At 33.5% G+C, this 5,193-nt stretch overlaps 1 pseudogene; it reads right to left on the bottom strand.

Annotated features, from left to right (window-relative positions):
• Positions 1 to 3,672: 3,672 nt before the first annotated feature.
• Positions 3,673 to 3,810, bottom strand: LOC123582293 (annotated as a pseudogene).
• Positions 3,811 to 5,193: the final 1,383 nt, after the last annotated feature.

Raw genomic sequence — 5,193 nt, 5'->3', positions numbered from 1 at the left:
TTGGATATCACAGTAAAGCTGACACAAAAGATAGCATCTTAACATAGTATTACTTAACAAAGATGGCTGTCATTTCTGTCACATGAAAACCCTGTCAGGAACCGCACTTCAACTTTCTGTTGCCATAGATACCACTTTTCCTCTGTGACCAAAAGTAAAAAACACAGTTCAGTGTCATGATTCAAATAAAAAGAATTGAAACCCCTTCAGAAATATCTATCAAGATTCAGGAGCAAGTCTCTTATCACTGGGATTTCAGTTACACGAAGTAAAATTCTAGAACATCAATAGTTACTTAGCCAATGAAGAAGTTGAAGAATAGAATAATAACGATGTTTCCAGGTCCAGTTTTTTTTTCCTTTATTAATAAAAGAATGTACCTGGGATCTCATATTCAAGTTGCAAAACTTAATCTGTACAAAGTTAATTTCCTGGTGTGATATACATGTTAATAAAAGAGCAAACCTAACATTAAGTGTTAGTGTGGTTGTTATATCCTGAACTGTACTTAATTTTATACTGAAGAATGGTAGTCAGAGATTATCTATGAATTTAAGGGCATATTAATAAATGATGCATATTTGGACACCAGAGAAGTCTGAAGAGCAAAATTATCCACATTAAAATTAAAGCCCTGATGGAAATAATTATACAGCTGAAAAACACCTGTACAGCAGTAAACAACATGCTCAGGAAAAGAGTCACCTTCAGAGACTACCCTGGTCACCTAGCTATTGTGGAGTTTTGCCAAGCCTGTTATGGGAAATGTTTAACCTTCCATGGTCTCTTGTGTCTCCTGGGTATGGAGAGTGACAGGAGAAATGAGTCTAGGCTTGAATGCCTTTGAAATGTATAGGGATTAAAAATGAAGGTTTATTTCCCCTTTTTTTCTTATGAGTCTTATTTATGGAATCTTGAAATAAGTGCAAGTTGAATAGTCCTGGTCTAACTAAAAAAGCTAAATGATGGGACAGTAAAGTAATTATTCATATAACTATTTCTCAGAAAACTATTCAGTTTTTATACAAAAAGGCAAGTGGGAAAAGACCATTAAACTGTTATATTTAATTATATTGTATTAAGTATTATTTTGGGGAACAGAATTCTTTCACGAGTTATTAAACCTATAATAACTGGGTGGCAACAGGCATGATAGGTAAGCCTACGGGCTTGGGGTTACATAGAACTGGCCTCTGCCACTCACTAGCATGGGATGTTGAGTAAATTAGCTAATCTCTGTAAATCCCAATTTTCTTACCACATCATGATGATAGCAATAAAAATATCTACCTCAGAGGATTACCACAATGTTTAGTAAATAATTTTATAGAAGTTCTAAACACATAAAAATCCTCATAAAATATTTTTAAAAACCCAATAATGTATGGCATAAAAAATGGCTACATGCAGAGATGAGAAATTATGCTGTTTGATGGAAAGATTTGATTTTGTAAGGAACAGCATTTTTCCCCCAAAGTGTGTTTTCCCCAAAGTGTGTGTTCCCCCAAACAAAACACTAAGGGGATTTATTTGGGAATGGACAAAGGTCATGTAGACGAATAAATGGGATCCAATAAATACAAATAAATTTAGAAAGATAATTCTAAAGTTTTATTTTTATTTTTTTAATGTTTGTTTTTGAGAAAGAGAGAGAGCGTGAGTGGGGAAGGGGCAGAGAGAGAGGGAGGCACAGAATCCGAAGCAGGCTCCAGGCTTTGAGCTGTCAGCACAGAGCCTGATGCGGGGCTTGAACCCGTGAACCGTGAGATCATGACCTGAACTGAAGTCGAACACTCAATGACTGAGCCATCCATGCATCCTTGATTTTAAAGTTTAAAGATTTGCTAACAAAATTTTAAACTGCATGTTCATTTTTGAAGAAGTATAAGGAGGCTCAATAGAGATAAATCAGATATATAGATTCAGAAATCAGATATAGATTCCAGCATATATAATTGTTTGGTATGACTAAAAATGTTATATAACAAATCAGTGAAGAAATAAATGCTTACTCTCTAAATGATTTTAGAAGTATTATGCTAATTAGTTAGAGAAGAGAAGCTAGATTTTATTACATATCTTAGGTGGAAATAATGCACAAATATGCTAAAACATTAGATGTAAAAGTTAAAATCATTCAAAAGATCTAGTAGAAATAACAGAATATGAATATATTTAGGAAAGGGAGATAAATTTCTAGGTGCAAACTTGTATAGACATAAATCAATATGTTAAATGTTGCATGTCTATAATTTCAAAACCAAATTCATTAGGCATATGGCAAAATGAGATACGATGTTTGCAACAAATAGTATTCTACAGATAACTTTCTTTTTTTATTTTTAATTTTTTAATGTTTATTTATTTTTTGAGAAACAGAGACAGAGAGACAGAGCGTGAGCTGGGGGAAGGGCAGAGAGACAGGGAACACAGAATCCGAAGCAGGCTCTAGGCTCTGAGTTGTCAGCACAGAGCATGATGCAGGGCTTGAACTCACGAACTGTGAGATCATGACCTGAACCTATGTTGGACATTTAACTGACTGAGCCACCCAGGCATCCTTGTTTTTAAATTAAAAAAAAAAATTAATGTTACTTATTTTTGAGAGAGACACAGAGAGACAAAGATAACTTTCAATTCAAGTAAGTGAGTTACTAACTCTGCAACAGAAAAAATGCCCCAAATCATTTGACATTTTAGAACAGAAGGAATACAAATGGACGCTAAACACATAAATAAAGGCTTATGTTACAAATAAGTAATGCAAGATTTTTAAAGATGCCAATAACTTTCATAAAACTGGCAAACATAAAAAAATTTCCAAAAGTAGAAATTGTTGGGTGGGACAAGGATTCTCATAAAGTACTTACATAAGTAAAAATCAACATAAACTTTTGGCAAAGCAATTAATAGTTGTTGCCAGAACTCATCCTAAGGAGATGGACACCAATATATGTAGAAAAATTTCATTGTAGTGCTTATGTGACAATAGCAAGCATTCTAATTATGAATAATGACAAAGAGTTAAAAAATGATACCACAGCCATTGAATTATTATATATCCATTAAAATTATTTCTTAAAGTTCATTGATGACAATAAAAATGCTCAAAATATATTAAATGGGACAAAGGGAAAAATCAGAATACAAACTAGTTGCCTAATTGAATTTTGTGTAAATAAATATGTACATTCAACATGAGTGTATTCTCGAAATTAATCCAATAAGAATATTAAAAGTGATGTAGTTGTAGAATGGTAGTGAAAATACATCTCAGATTCTCTGCACATTTTTGTGTTTGCCTGATTTTCTTTTTTTTTTCCGTGTTAGTCACACTTTGTTATGTGAAGACTCATTCCATCTCTATTAATATATTTTTTAGTTATTTATTTTTAAATTTTTTAAATATTTATTGTTTTGAAAGAGAGAGACAGAGACAGAGCATGAGTGGGGAAGGGGCAGAGAGACAGGGAGACACAGAATCAGAAGCAGACTCCAGGCTCTGAGCTGTCAGCACAGAGCCCAATGTGGTGCTCGAACTCACAAACTGCGAGTTCTTGACCTGAGCCAAAGTCGGATGCTTAACCAACTGAGCCATCCAGGCACCCATCTATTAACATTTTTAAATAAATGAATATTTAAAATTAAATACACCTTCACATTTATAGAAATAATAATTTTTCTAGCTTAATATCTTGTGATATTCCTCCATTAAGTTATTATTTTCTTACTGGATAGAGGAAAAATCAGATATTAAACAGATAAGAACAGGTACCACACTTGATCTTAGCCAAAAGGTTGAAAAGCTACCTATTCTTTTATTATTATGATTATCTCTCCTTCTACTAATGAATCATTCTGAGTAGCTAATATAAGTGCATGACACAAAATTCAGTAGGTACATAGAGGTATATAGTGAAAGTCAGTCTTTCTTCCTTCTCTTGCTTGCATCCACCTATCCACCTAATCCCCCTCCTTAGTGCAACTGATATTATTGGGTTTTTGTTTATAATTCCAGATTTGGTTTATACTTTTTAAAATAACCCCCCAACACATACACACACACACACACACACACACACCACACACACACACACACACACACACACCACACACACACAAGTGGCAGTATACCATTCTGTACTATTCTGCAAATTGTTTTTCTCAATATTTATTTGATATATTTTCATTTTTTTAATGACTTCAAAGAATTCAATATTAATGTAATGTGATTCATTAATTGTTCCCCTTATGATGGGCAATTGGATAGTTTTTAGCTAATTTGAATTTGCAAACAATGCTGTAATGACTATCATTATGTACATCCTCTTGCAAAGCGGAGTTGTTGGGGTTCGATTTTTAGTTTTGAAAATTATTAACAAAATGCTTTCCGTAGCTCTATACTGTTTATAAATGGGTATGCTGATTTCCCCCTTGACACTATTGGATGTGATCAAGCTTTTTGTTCTTTGTCAACATGGAGATAAAAAATGTCATTTCATTGTAGTTTTAAAATGCCCTTCTCTTTAAGAGGGAGGTTGAGTTTTTCACATTTAACAGTCATTTGTATCTCACGTTGAAGCTGAAGTTTGTAGCATAGTATAATCTGACCTTTGCATCTCAATCCCTGCCTTTTAGAACATAGAACATGCCTTTTATCTCCTCAATAGATGGTGTACCAGTTTAGGTTTATTTTAACTGCAAGTAACATAAAATCCTGACTCCACTGACTTTAACAATAAGGATAATCTTTTCTCTTACATTATATTATGTCCTAGAGTGAAGGGTTGGATAATTCAGCTACTCATCAAGAAAACTGAGGTCCCTGGTCTTTCTATCTTTCTGATTGCCACCCACTAACTAGATTACCTCATGTTCACAAAATGGCTGCATCACAGCTAAACATCTCATTGACATATACAGCATCTAGAAGAAAAAGGATTATTTCTTACCATGAGTTTCTCTCTCTCTTTGACAAAGATACAAACTAAAAATGGACCATAACCTCCCATCAAGAGAGCCCCTATTGATAAGAAAAATGATAATAAAATGAAACTTATTTAAGGTTTGACAATTTGAATTACAGAAAGGTATAAAATGAGTAGTAAATGTGTTCTTCTCTTCCACCTTCAGCCTCTCTCCGAATGAAACCACTGTTAAGTTCTTATAATTGCTTTGAGGAAAACAAAGAAG

The sequence above is a fragment of the Leopardus geoffroyi genome, chromosome A1, assembly GCF_018350155.1.
Source record: "Leopardus geoffroyi isolate Oge1 chromosome A1, O.geoffroyi_Oge1_pat1.0, whole genome shotgun sequence".
NCBI classification, from domain to species: Eukaryota; Metazoa; Chordata; class Mammalia; order Carnivora; family Felidae; genus Leopardus; species Leopardus geoffroyi.
Note: the sequence above shows the minus strand (reverse complement) of the source record. Positions and strands in the feature narration are given on the sequence as shown.